Source organism: Microtus ochrogaster, chromosome 21 (genome assembly GCF_000317375.1).
Source record: "Microtus ochrogaster isolate Prairie Vole_2 chromosome 21, MicOch1.0, whole genome shotgun sequence".
NCBI lineage: Eukaryota > Metazoa > Chordata > Mammalia > Rodentia > Cricetidae > Microtus > Microtus ochrogaster.
This window is the reverse complement of record NC_022022.1, coordinates 665,851-680,296: the sequence shown is the minus strand read 5'-3', so window position 1 is coordinate 680,296 and position 14,446 is coordinate 665,851. Positions and strand designations below refer to the sequence as shown.

The 14,446-nt window shown below is 45.2% G+C and overlaps 2 protein-coding genes across 4 annotated transcripts in view; one reads left to right on the top strand and one right to left on the bottom strand.

Annotated features, from left to right (window-relative positions):
* The window catches only part of Hapln2 (hyaluronan and proteoglycan link protein 2), a 33,702-nt gene that overhangs the window by 10,018 nt on the left and 9,238 nt on the right, over positions 1–14,446 (bottom strand). The gene's annotated exons all lie outside the window — the stretch shown is intronic.
* The window catches only part of Gpatch4 (G-patch domain containing 4), a 23,623-nt gene that overhangs the window by 1,743 nt on the left and 7,434 nt on the right, over positions 1–14,446 (top strand). For 2 of the 3 annotated variants that reach the window (XM_026784124.1, XM_026784123.1), the window contains one exon: positions 11,013–11,097. The gene's annotated coding sequence lies outside the window, so the exon portion shown is untranslated. Of the gene's footprint in view, positions 1–10,226; positions 11,098–14,446 lie in introns of those variants that run through there. The other variant, XM_005356892.3, reaches the window with a different exon arrangement.

The following is a 14,446-nucleotide window of genomic DNA, read 5'->3' as shown; positions in this document are numbered from 1 at the left end:
TTTGGTTTTTCGAGACAGGATTTCTCTGTGGCTTTGGAGCCTATCCTGGAACTAGCTCTGTAGACCAGGCTGGTCTCAAACTCACAGAGATCCACCTGCCTCTGCCTCCCGGGGTACAGGATGTAAACCCCTTTTGATCCCATGGCAGCAGATCGCCAAGCCAATGCAGTGATGTCTTTTATAGGCCAGTCAGCATCAGATATTCATAGCAAGTTGCAGAGAATGGAGGGACTGCAGAGATGCTCCCTCCAGGACTAAGTAAAGGAAAAAAATTAGACAGATAGGGAGGCAACAGAAGATGACAGCTGCAGAGACTGCGCACCTCAGACAGAGCAGCCCCTAAATGGCTAAATGCGGACTTCAGTGAGGAGGAATGGCCCTACAGGGCTTTGAGCTCGAGACACTTCCCAAAGCAGCTGCTGAGCAGAAGCAGGTCAGAAAAATGAAAAACAGCACCAAGCACAGCCAGCTACTAAATCAGTCACCTGAGACTCTGCCCACCTGAGAGGCCTATGCAGCGGCCACCGTGACAGTACTAAAATTCCCCCACTTGCTTACGCTGTGCATCCAGGTGTCCGATTCTGGGATATATGGGGTAAAAAAAAGGGGGGGGGGAGAATTCCCCCTCACTGTGTCTAAAACATTCGACTATGGATACAAGGACTGCTGATTATTCCTGAGTGTCCCACGCTTTTATTAGAAAAAGACCTGTTGGAGACTTTGACTTCCCCTACTGTTCTCCAGGACTGAAAAAAAAAAAAAAAAAAAAAAAGCAGGCTACTCTCTGCCTTCGCCATGCCCACCTTGTTGTGGAAGGCTTTGCAGCCACTGCTGGCTGAATCCTCCCTGCTGCCTTGGTCACAGCCTAAGCCTGGGAACTCTGCTTTACAGCCACCTGCCCCGCAGGTAGCAACTGACTGAAGCAAGGAGGGGCCCCGGGAGGTTCTGGAGCCCAATTCCAAACAGCCTTCCTGAGCTGCTTGCAAGTTTCACAGAGAACAACTGCCCCCAGCTCCCAGACAGCAGCTGTGGGAAGCTTGGGGTACTGCAATGCCCAAGCAGAGCCGGTTTTGGTGACACGTGCTGGTAAGATTTGCTGAAGAAGACAGGGCAGCAATGGTGAATGACCTGAGCAGCCTACTTAAAGGGACATCGGCAGGATGGCAGAGAAGCTTTTTCTTACCAGGACTAAGAAGATCAAAGAAGAAATCTTCTCGAGGTTTGGCCTGCCCAAGGTAATCGAAATTAATGGTAAAACTGCCTTGTTGACCAGAAAAGTCAAGGCATAGGTAAGACTGGAAAAATTACATTGTACATACAGACCCCAAAATTCAGGACAGGTAAAAAGAATAAATAAAAGCCCTTACCAAATAGCCTTTAAAATCTGGCACTAGGGACTGGCTACAGCTCCTTCCCCTAGCCCTGTTCTGTGTGCGAAACACCCCATCTCAGCTTGGACTAACCCCCTATGAGATCTAATATGGGGGACCCCCCTCTTAGTTTCCTAAGGCCCCTCATGACCCATTTGCTCACAAACCTGATCTTCAGGCACTGTTAAAGGCTCTCCAGATCTCCGAACCCAGGCATATAGACCCCTGGCCACCCTGACACCTGGAAATCTCACATTCGTTCCAGAATTGACACCTGGGGTATATCCGGAGGGACATGAGAAAAGCTGCAGCACCCCACAGCCAGAACAGTAGCTGCCCGCTCATACCTGCAATCCATGCCTCCTCAAGCCCTTGCTTTGATACCCCTGCCCTCACCCCTGATTTCTTTCAACTAGTGGCAGAGCTAGCCTCCTGGGATATCCGAGATGCATATCCCCCACAGCTGCCCCTGGATATGGAACACAGGGACCTGTGACATCTCCCCCACTTGTCTCCCAGGGGCGAGCAGCGGGACTGTCTCCATGGGTGTCGGGAAGGACTTGGAACATGAGATGATATTTAAAACCAAGTACTATCTGACCAGAGCCTGCTGCTGCTGGCCGGACTAGACCCTCCCTAAAGGGGCCCTAGCTATCCCTGCTGCTGTCCGCTGGACTAAGCTACTCTCCCTGCTTCTTTGCTGGTATCTCCCAACACCAGTCCCAGGACAACAGGACCTGGTGCCTTCTATTGATCTATGATGGGCCTACAACACTGGTTTGTTAATCTCTGTGTACAGATCCAATTGGTCCTCCAAATTTACTAATATCTCAAGATTGAGATATTTGACTAAATAAGAGGAGAGAATGTAAGACTTTAAGACAATCCTGAAGCCATTTCTGACAATTCTGAATCCTCTCAGCCTCTGTGCCATAGTGCTTCCCCTCCTCCCCTGGGAACCAAGGACCTAACAGCTACACTCGCACGTACTCAGTTCCTGAACAATTACCCATATACGTAAGTTTTGGTTCGGTCCCCTTGGAAACAGGGTCAAAATGACCTCTTACCTCATCTGATCTGGCAACAGCTCTCCAGTCAATTATTGGTAATAGCCCTTTCAAATAAGCCAATCAGAATAGTCAAAAAACAACCCCACTTGCTTCTGTGGCCCCTTTAAAAGTAGACTGTACCAGCTATTCGAGGTCCCTCAGCTTCCTGAATGCTGGGAGAATTAATAAAATCCTCATGCTTTTGCATCGGCTGTGGTGTGTGAGATGGTCTCTGGGGGCCACTCCTCCTCGGTGTTTGGACGCTGGAGTCCAACAGTTAGAGTGAAATAAGAAGAGAGGAGTGGAGTGCACTGTCGGAGAGATCTGAAACCACTGGTCTGCACCAGCAACACCTTTTCAGAGGAGAGGAAGGAGGGAGGGAAAGAGAGAGAGGAGGGCAAAAGATGGCACAACCAGACCTCAGCCTCCATTTCCTAGGTAGCGGCTACTGCCCTGGCAGGAGACTGCACCTCCTCTCATTGCCCTGCCAGCCAGAAGGCCTGGCAGGGGTGCAGCAACCTCTCCACTCTGCTCCCTTGAACAGGAGTCCCCCAAATACCTGCTCAGAACCTAGAACTCCCTGACATGGGGCTCCTTCCTACCCCAACCTAACAAAGGCCCAGGAGATCCAGAAGCTCTTCTCAGGGTCATTGAAGGTTTAATGACTGAATTTTGCTTATGAAGAATCACGTCAGGCACAATCTGCTTGCAACACTCAGTCCACTGCTGTGTTAAGTGAGCCATTGAACCAATCTTTTCTCCAGCTGCCCCTACAGGACAATTGAATTTCTTGATTCTTCGTTCTGTTAGACCACCCTGTTCTCCTGGGCCTTAAAACTCGCTGTTTCTGTAGCTCCTCAGCCTTAACCTCCAAACCCTCCTGGTGCAGTCTCCCGAGTAACCCAGCTGTGGACTTGAGACACGACACCCGGATTTGCCATCCAGGACCTCGCTACCTTACCTGTCTGTTGGTGCACACTCCCAAATTCACATGGGTCAGTCTTAAACCCAGGCCAGCTGGAATGGCTGGAAGAAACAAGGACTCCCCATTTTGTTTCTTCTTTCTCTGCACTCTGTTGAAGAGGCAAATCCACCTCAGCGAAGGGGTTTGTTTATTTCAGAACCGTGAGCGGCAGACATAGTAGGTGTGATGGCTATTCTTGGTTGTCACTTGATTACATGTGGAATTAACTAAAACCCAAACAGTGGAGTACACCTGTGAGATTTTTCTTGATTGGATCATCTAAAGTGAGAAGATCTGCTGTCATTCCTGGGGTGTTCCCTGACAAGTCTGCAGTGCCCATGAATCCTAAAGGGGCACAGAGATGAGCCACTCTGGAGACAGTTTCAGGGAACAGCATCTGCTTCACTGCATGTGAGCAGCTACTTATATAATGGTGAGCGCTTTACCTCAGATTGGACAATGAGCGCTCATATCATCAGGGTCTCTGTGGGAAAGAAGAGATATCACCCAGGAAGAGTGAGGAGACAAGGTGGGAGAGAAAGAGCGAGCCTGTGGAAGTGGGGATAAAGTTGATTCCGGGTGTATTTGGTTTGAATAAGAATGGTCCCCAGAGGCTCATATATTTGAATGCTTAGTCATCAGGGAGGCACTACTTGAGAAGGATTGGGAGGTGTGACCTTGTTGGAGTAGGTGGCCCTGTTGGAGGAAGTTGACAGACCAGACTCTATTTTAGGATGAGAAGTCATCTTGTTACAAGATCAAAAGAAGTTCATTACTGTTTTCTGTAAAAACTTAAATTTGATCATGTCTTGATCTGTTGGGGTTTTTTTTTGTTTTTTTTTTTTGTTTTGTTTTGTTTTTGGAATTTTATATGTTCCACATCCAATATCCTGAGCTCCACCCTGATAAGATCAGATGTTCTGCCAAGTTCCCACATAAACCAGAAACTCTTGGAAATCCCTGGCCTTTCAGTTTGGGGACTATAAAAACCCTATTCCTTCTGTGTTTGGGGTTATTCTCTCAAACCCATCTTGGGGAGATAACCCGTCAGAAAATAAAGCTTGCTTAACTTAACCAAAAATTAGAGTCAATGGGCTTTACTCTCATTTGATGGGATTTGAGGTTTCAGAAGCTCAGTGGATCTGTCTTCCTGCAGATCTATGCCCATATACTACTGCACTCTCTAAATGGACTGAACCTCTAAAACTGTAAGCAGCCCCAGTTAAATGCTTTCTTTTATAGGAGTTGTCATGGTCATGATGTCTCCTCACAGCAACAGAAACCCTGCTGGTAGCAGGGACTGGGTGATTGCTGTGACAGGCCTGACCATGCTGTTTGTTGGTGGAATGCAGACTGAGATTTTGGATTAGGAAAGCAGCTGAACACTTCAAGCGGGATTTAATGGGTCATACTAGTAGGAGCAAGGAAGATAGTGGGGCTGAAAACAATGTTGATTATGGCGGCTCAGCTCAAGAGGTTTCAGAGGAGAATAATATTAGTAAGTGACCTAGAATATTCTTGTGTTTGGTGAAGAATGTGGCTGCTTTTTCCCTTGTCCAAAAAAATCTGCCTGAGGCTTTGGGCTGCTTGAGTTTTGGACTACTGGCGTTGGCAGAGGAGACTTCAAGATAGCTTAGTACTGACTCTATCGTGAGGTTGTTAGTAACCATTTTTATGCAGATCTATAGCATAGTGACTAGGACACAGGGTGACATTGACTAGTTCCACTGCCAGGAATGCAACACCATTGTGAGCTAGCAGAAGGCTATAGGACATCAAAGGAAGGTGATGGAGAGAAGAGAGGACTGACATACAGAACTGGATCCAGCCTAGGGTAAAAGACAGAAGGGCACTGCAGTCAGGGTTTCTCCATGGCATCTCAAAAGGTCTTTTTATAGCTGTATCAGGAACAAATGGAGCTGTTGTAGGTGAGGGTCATTCCGAGGGCTTTGTGGAATATCCTGTTTGGGTCTAGAGGAGGTTTAGAAAGTAAAACACTTAACAGACAAAGAGAAAACATGAGTATGGAGATAAGGAGAGAGGAGTAACCCAGCAGAGGGCTAGAGAGATAGGGAACAAAAGCCCATATGTAGGAAGAGACTCATGCTGAAATTTTTGTCTGATCCTGTGTCTTTGGTCCAGTTAGTCCCTTTCTCAGGGGTCACCTGAGCTGCATCAGGGATTTGAGGGCACCAATCTTACTTAACAAAAAGTGTATTGTAGCAGGGACAGAAGTTAGAGTGTTCACAGGAGGGTTAGAATAAAGCATATAGATGGCAAAGGTCCAGAACATAAGACAGCCATTTGACAACAGTGTGGATTCTTGTGGTACACTATGCAAGGGAGGCAATCTCTGTAATATATAAAATATAAGCCAGGCAGTGGTGGCGCACGCCTTTAATCCCAGCACTTGGGAGGCAGAGGCATGTGGATCTTTGTGAGTTCGAGGCCAACCTGGTCTACAAGAGCTAGTTCCAGGAAAGGCTCCAAAGCTACAGAGAAACCCTATCTTAAAACAAAAAACAAAAACAAGCAAACAAACAAACAAAAAAAAAAAAAACACTGGGCTGGAGAGATGGCTCAGAGGTTAAGAGAACTGATTGTTTTATAGAGGTCCTGAGTTCAATTCCTAGCAACCACATGGTGACTCAGAACCATCTGTAATGAAATCTGTTGCCCTCTTTTGGCCTGCAGGAATACATGCAGACAGAACACTATACATAGAAAATAAATCTTTTAAAAAAAAAGAAGAAGCTGGCATTTCTCTCTGTAGACTGGAGACAACCCAAGTCCTCATTAAAAACAGTTCATTAAAAAAATAAGATAGACTGTTAGTACTAATGTCATTTTTACTGAGTATATAGTTAAGAAAGCAGGACAGTTGTACCCTTAGTGGAAGAAAAGAACAGGCAAGAAAACCATCCCAGGAATCTTTGGCAGGCTTTGTCAAAGGTGTTAGGAAGACTGAACGACGGAACTCTGGTGTATGGTCCAGCCAGTTGTACGAATGCATTTTTCTCTACTAAACAATCACACCAGTCGGGTGGTAGGCTTATGAACAAGGTTCCTTTGTATGTAGACCCACGTGTGTCAGTCTAGGAGACACTGAGGATAAGTAATTTTGCTTCTCTGTTGTTGGAGACACTTAGGGTGTGGGTGCAGACTCTGAGATCCTCCACTGGGCTGTAACAGACACGAGCAATTCAGCTTCTGTATAGATGAAGAGATTTACATGGTTCTTTCCCCCATGCATCCTTGTCCTGTAATGAGGTGAGCATGCAACTTGCTCCATCCAGATAGCAAAGAGCAGGATGGGTGTTCCTAAGGCATGGCCATGCTGTGCTGCCCTGCCTTTTCTAGAGAATTCCTAATGCAGGGGAAGAAACCAGACCTCCAGTGAGCCTGGATCCCTGCTCTCATCCCGAAAACTCTTCAGAGAACCACTTGTTTACATTTTGCTTTCAGAGGTCTGGGGAGAATAGGGTCATGGAATTTATTTGGCATTGAAGAATGGGTTCAACCTAGCAGACTGAGGTGAGGGTGCCTAGGACTGCCTACTCTTAGTTGCCAACCTGGTGAGCTCCAGACTAAATCATCTGGAAGATGGAAGTGCACCATCACCACTGCCTGCCTAAAGTTACAATTTTTGAATTGAGGTTCTTTTAGTATCAAGTAAATTTTGAACCTCATTTCCTAGTCCTCTTACGGTGTGTTTTATAAAATATTATAGCATTTTAAAATATATATTGAAGTGTAATCCTAATTAGTTTTAATCATAAAAATCTCCCGGAGTCAGATATTGTGGTAAGAGCTGAAAGCTCGAAGAAGAAGCAACCATGATCACCTTTTACCTCTCCAACTCCTTAGACCGAAAAGGGCCAAGTGCCAGTCTCTGGCCTGCTTTATCACTTCCTGTCTGTCTGTTCAGACCTTTAGACCTCTATGGTTAACTAGTGGCTAGCTCATCCTCTGATCTCCAGGCAAGTTTTATTTGTCAGAACACAAACAAATATCACAACATTTCCCACTTTTTGTCTAAAATAAAAAAGCAAAGGTTATAACTAATACAGAAAACTATAAGCATGTCCAGTTCATTAATATTTGACAAGTTTATAGAAAATACTCCATGATCTATCCCAAGTGTTGGGGAGTCCAAAGTGTTTTACATAATTTATTTTTTATCCTTACAGTACCAATCCAAAACTATCTTTTGAGGTCTCTCAATCTTATACACTTTATATCTCTTTAGTGAGTTTCTTTTCTGAATCTATTAACAAGAAAAACTATAACTATCTAGTCTTCAACTCCATCAGAGACCTGAGAAGGAAATAATATTACCTGAGTAAACAGGAAGTGCAAACAAGTGACTTCCAAAAACTGTCAGAAATGACAAAGAGCTGACTGCCTGGGCAGTCACCCAGGGTTCCTCTGCAACAATGGGCCATCCATCTTTGGCCTACAGGCCTACGCTGTCTGACAGACTTTCTGTGAAGCAGGATGTTCTGAAAGGCTATCCTACCTTGTCTTGGCAAAGTTTGGTACTCACTTTCTTTTGCGTCCTGCTTTTCCAATTAGGACAGCATACTGCCAGAAGTTTAGGTAAGATACTTTCTTGCCCAGTACTTTAGCCATAGATAAAGTAAACTCCTGTGGAGTTTCTTCTTTGATGCGCATTATCTTCTCTGCAGTAGATTGGTGCAGGAGCAGACAAGCCTCACTGTCATTAAAAAAAAGACCCTTATATAGCTATAACATTTTAAATGCTGTATTTTGTAGATCTCTGAAGTGTTTAAAGACCTCCTGCCTATCTAAAATATATCTCTGTTTGACCTTGAAAACATACTTTACATGACTACAAGTTCAAATGTAATCAGTGACTAACACTAACGTGTCTTCCTATATTATCCTAAATAGTCTGTAATAATAACTTTTTTCAGCTTTCCTGGCTTTGTCTTTATTTGCTATTTTTTTTTCATTTTTAGGACAAAGTTTCATCTCATTGTATAAAATTCACTCTTATTCAAAAGATTCTAAGCCTTTTTTCCAAAAATACAATCTTATAATTTTATATTTGTTAACATTTTTCTTAAACCTATTTATTGTTTCTTTTTATTTTCTTAAACCAGAGTTGAAGCCAAATTACACATATAGCATGTTGTAGCAAATTAAGATGACCTATACATAGACTTTTAATTATTAACCTTTTTGTTACAAGTTTTAGGTTAACTTTTTCCCTGGTTGGAAATTTTTTTCAGTTTATTTAAACCATCACCCGTGGACACACAGATCCTGAGAGGAAGGAAGTTTATTTTTCAGCAAGAGTTCCAAAGATAACCATGGGCTTGAATGGGAGAACATTTTTGTTTAAAAAAAAAAAGAATCAAGAAGAAGAGGAAGCCGGGCAGTGGTGGCACACGCCTTTAATCCCAGCACTCGGGAGGCAGAGGCAGGAGGATCTCTGTGAGTTCGAGGCCAGCCTGGTCTACAAGAGCTAGTTCCAGGACAGGAACCAAAAAGCTACGGAGAAACCCTGTCTCAAAAAAACCAAAAAAAAAAAAAAAAAGAAGGGGAAAATTCATAAAGTTAGATATTTGTAATTATATTTAGCTGTTTTAATTTTTATATATAAAATTTTCTTGATTATTTTCCATTTGTTGTAAGAAAATTTCCCTAAGGGAAAGTGTTAGGCCTCATCCAGTCCATATAACAGCATCACCACTGCTGCAGGGCTGAGCTCTCTCATAAGCCTAATCACATACAACAGCTAGGAGGATAGGAGGAAAGACTGGCTACTCAGGTGAAGAGCTGATGACCTTGTCAGTCTTGAAGCCCAGTTGTGATTTTTTTTTTATGTAATATATATTATGTAATATATAAGAAAAATGTAAGTATAGATAAATGTAATATATATTTTATTATCTATATTTTAAACTGTGTGTGTGTGTGTGTGTGTGTGTGTGTGTGTGTGTGTGTATACATACAGCGTTCTGCCTGAAGGCTAGAAGAGAGCACCAGATCTCATACAGACAGCTGTGAGCCACCATGTGGTTTCTGGGAATTGAACTCAGGACCTCTGGAAGAGCAGCCATAACTCTTAACCTCTGAGCCATCTCTCCAACCCCAAGTTGTGATTATTTTAATCAGGCACAGCTGAAATTATTGAGTGATTTTTTTTTTTAAGACCCAGGGTCTTTTTCATCCATAACCAGTTGGTGTGTGTCTGCAGATGGAGGCAGACAGCCTGAAAAACACAGCAAGTATTTTTTTCTCTTATGAGAACATTAAGTTGCCAATAATAACCTACAGACCGTCAAACAGAAACCATAAAAACTCAAGCAAGACTATCTAGGCTTGTGGTTAGAATCAACCAACACAAGGTAAAAAGGAGTTCCAAGAGCAGCTTCAGGTCATACATCAGGGACTTTTCCCGGACAGAAAAACATGCCTTGCATAAAGAAATTTGCTGTGCATGCCACCGCCATTCTGAAGCGGGGGTCCTGGACTCGTTGGCTGTCAATATTGCTGCAATGCCTGGTTCTTCGTTGGGGCAGAGAAATGGAGGGCGCGGGGGGGGGGGAAGGCGGGGAGATGGCTGTCCTGTTTCCATTTTGAAGTTCTGGATTCATGGTTCCCAGAGTCACTATTCCCCCTGTGTTACAAACTGTCCCAGCTGAGACATAATCTTTTTGTCTGTTTTGTTTTTCAAGACAGGGTTTCTCTGTGTAACAGTCCTGGCTGTTCTGTACCTTGCTCTATAGACCAGGGTGGCCTCGAACTCACAGAGATCCGCCTGCCTCTGCCTCCCAAGTGCTGGGATTAAAGGCGTGCGCCACCACCCGGCATAATCTTGACTTTATGACTCATTTCCCAAGGACTGGGGAGGCTTTTGGGGGAAGGGAATAGAAATTAATTAGTCCGTGCTCTGGGAGAAGTTGCAAAGCCTAGTTGCAGGGATCAGACGTATCAGGATGTGTTGGGAAGTATGTGGTGGGAGGAGTCTCAGATCCTTCTCCCTTCTGTCTTATGAATTTATCTAAATCAATTTAGATATTAAAATAGATTCTTTCAAACTGGGCCAGTGGTAGCCATTGTCCAATTGAGGCCAGATTTGGACTGGAAGCCGAACAAGTATGGCTGATCTCAGGTCTCCTAAATGGAGAATTTTTTTAGATTAGCCCATATAGACACTTAGGATGTGTAATTTGGAACCCAGGGTCGGTGTGGAACCAGACATCTGGAGGCATTCCTCGGGTTTCTGATAGACCAAAGGTGCATGAAAGGTAGGAGGGGCGTCCCCAGACTAGGATATTTTTAAGGAGTCAGGTTCTCCCAGGCTGTGGAAAACTCTCATAACTTTCACCTAAGTAAGTCTTGCAGGCGCTGGGGAGAATTTCTGGGACTCTCGATTGAGCGAGCTTTGTGTGTGGAAAGCTCCCAGAAGCATCGACCCCGCAAGTCTCAAGATGAGATAGATCGGTCCTTCCCTGAGCCTCTGTGGCCTAACGAGGGACCCGAAATCGGACTGAGAGGAGGACGCTTGCACTTTAGCCAGGAACTCAGTTTCCGTGGCAACCAGCTGGAAGCTTGGCCTCTGACAGTCCGAGCATCTCTATGGTTTCTGTGTCCTAGAAGGACGGAAGTGCACTTCCGGGAAGATGGCGACGCCCACGCCGGGCGTGACACGTGCTTCCACGGAGAGGATCGCGCACTGAAGGTAAGGGGTTTGCTTCCTCAGGGGCAGGAGCGAAGGCGGAGATCCGCCAGTAGTTCCACCCTGCGGACTGCTGCTGTGGAGAAAAAGACAGCGGCCAGCCTTTTAGGCTGCTGCAATCGGGTGGCTCTGGCCATCCCTGCAAACTGACTGGAGAGGGGACAGTGCCTCAGAGTGCGCTTGCAGCCTTCACAGATCTAGCTGCGTCTGCCTACGCCTGGCTATTCCTACTTGCGTTACTCAGTTCTGTCCAAAAACACTGAACGCGTTCTTGCTGTCAAGGCCTGGGAAACAAAAACTTCTCCGACTCCGGGGAGTATGGTTTTGAATTATTGTGTCGAAGAATAGGATGTGGGAAGTCTTACAGAGAGAGAGCATAACAAACTGTAAGAACCCAAAAATAGCAGCTTCTGAACTATCAGCCAATTTGGTTTCAGCGAGTAACTAAAGTTATCAGTGCCCGATTTCTTCTTCATAAATTACGGATAAAGAGTACCTTCTCCTACGATTGTTGGCAGGCATAGAGAATCCATGTGAAGCAGTTAAGAGCAGGCTGGTGTTGAGTCAGTGCACAAGTGTGGAGTATGATTGTTGTTGTTAAAATAATAAAATGATTTCTGAGAGGTTTTAAGGTGACCTCAGTATCTAAATTTTACTTGTGTTTCTATATCAAGAAGCAAGGTAGCAATTGGAAGAGAGAAACTGGCTGGTCTCTAACCCTGGCCAGCAGACCCTATCTAAAAACAAAAAAAAAAAAAAAAACAAGGGGGCGAAGGGGTAGGGCCACCTCACTCTTTCTGTTGCTGTTCCCAAGGTTCAGGTATTACTTGGGCTTTATATAACATCCTTCCTGGTGGAAAGGCGGATAGAAATGTTTGTCCTAAATGTGCCTCCTCTTTATACATGAGATGCCTGGTAGCCCCAGCCCCCCATTAAAAGGTTTTGTGAACTTTGCTGGCTTTTAGCTGTGCAGAAGTTGGAGAACGTTCCTAGCCACTGGAGTACATAGGGTATATTCTCCCCACAGAGCAATGGTATCACTTGTGTGGTACCTGGGAAATCACATGGTCTGTGCAGTCATAAGAAAGAGGATTTATAAGAAGAGTTTTACCTCGTGGGCCTCAACCCAAAGGGGCCTGGTTTTGAGAGCCGAACCAAAACCAGTGTGTGAAGTAGGGTCTCACTATGTCCCCTTACTGGCCTGAAACTCAGTATGTAGATGGGTTGGCCTCTCTGTCTGAGATCTGCTGGTCTGTTTCCTGTGCACCACCACACAGGGCTGCCAGGACTGCTTTGCTTAATTTTTTTAAAGTTTATTTCTTATGTATACAAGTGTTTTGCCTGCTCGTATGTATGTACGTCTGATGCATGCCTGCTGTCAATAGAAGGGTTTGGGGAGTTGTGAGCTGCCTTGTGCTTACTGGGAACCAAACCCTTTTCTCTTCAAGAGCAGCAAGTGCCCTAACCACTGAGCCATCTCTCCAGCCCCCAAAACTGTCATTCTATACATCATATAACTTCATTGTCTCTAACAGTTGGTCCTTATCCTGTGCGTTAGCGTCACTGCTATGGAAAGAACTGCCACAGATTTAGTGGCTTAATTTGATAAATAAATAATAACTCTAAAAAGAATTTATATGTGTGGGTGTTTTGTCTGCTTGTATGTCTGTGCCACATGTGTGCCTGGTTCCCGGAGATCAGAAGATGTCAGATCCCCTGAAACTGAAGTTTGTGAGCTGCCATGTGGGTGCTGGGAATGAAACCCCGCTCCTCTGGAAGAGCACCCAGTTCTCTTAACACTGAGCCGTCTCTCTAACCTCGGGGGCTGTTTGTTTGTTTGTTTACTTATTTATTTATTGAATGTGTGTATGGGCGTGCAAGCATATGCAGGCCAGAGGTCAGCCTTAGGTGTAATGTCTCAGGAATTAACCGCCTGTTTTTTGAGACAGAGTTTCTAACTGTTTGGTTACACTAGGCTGGCCTAAATAAAGCCCTGGAGAGTTTCCCCGTCTCCATATCCCACACTGGTGCACACCTGTGCCTGGCTTTTCTCATGGTACTGTTGCTTTTTAAAGTCCTGTCTTACACTCCTGGCCACCTTTTACTCTTGGTATCTTATGTTGCTTTGGAGTTTTGTGTTCCTTAAGATTTGTGACTTGGGAAGTGGGTCATTGGTGGAATTTATTAAGTGGGCTGGAAAGATGGTCAGGGGTTAAGAGTACTTACTGCTCTTCCAAAGGACCTGAGTTACTTTCCAGCACCACATGGAACCATTAGCTTGCAACCATTTATAATACAAGTTCCAGAGCATCTAGCAGCCTCTTCCAGTCTCTGAGGGCACTGTGTAGACTTGGCACACATACATGCAGGTGAACACCATACAACTGAAGTTCAAAGAGGTCTTGTTTCTAAAAGCATCTTTGTTTCTTCAGAAGTGTTTGCAATGTTCTAGAGGGCCTAGGCTGTTCTAGGGTTGAGGTGTTGTTTTCTTCTGCTAGACTGCTGTCATGACATCCATCTTGATCCCCATTGCTCCCCTGAAATTAGAATACTGTCTGCACAAAAAGTATCAAAGAGTAGGCCTGCTATTAAGTACAGCAATAGCCAAGTAAGTCCCAATCATTTAAGGAAGTAATGGTACGTTGTGCATGGGGGGAAAACAGGTGATTTAGTCCTGGGTGGGCAGAGGAACTAAGGGAGGAAATATATCAAAGAAGGAATGGTAAGGCTGGGTAGGCCCTGCCTCTGGGATAAAGCTAACGGCTGGCTGAATAGGCAAGAACAGTCCCAGCTCCCAGGAGGGGGCCCTGGAGACCTGGTCGGTGTGTTCTTTGGGTATTAGAGGGGAATGCGCTGGAGGGAGGGTATGTAGAGAGAGTGTGAAAGCCATCTGGCCTTTGGTTGGCTCTTTAGGTTCCTTCCCAGACTCCCAGAAGTCAGCCTTCGGGAGCTAGTGCTACAGTCATGGTCTGAGCATTGTTTCACAGGTGGAGTCTCAGGTACGAGTTACACCTCCTTCAGGTTCCTGGTTGCAAGTGCTGGGCCTGCCTGTGTTATTCCTGCATCCCTGGCACACTGCTCGACATGTGTGTTTAAGTTCCCTGCACACTCTTGTCCCACTAGGTTTCCACACCAATGACTTCCCTGAAGTCTAGAGGCTCCTGTGTCACTGTGTTGCTGTTTCCCAAGAGTGCAGTTCACAGGGGGGACCCTTTTGAAATGGTGTTTACAGCTGTTCTATCTCTGCCCCCACTGAAGCACTCCCTTGTGGATTCTGTCTCACTCTGCCCTTTGAAGTGACTATGGAATTACTATGGTACACTGCAGGTTTTCCAAGCCCCCCCCCCCCCCC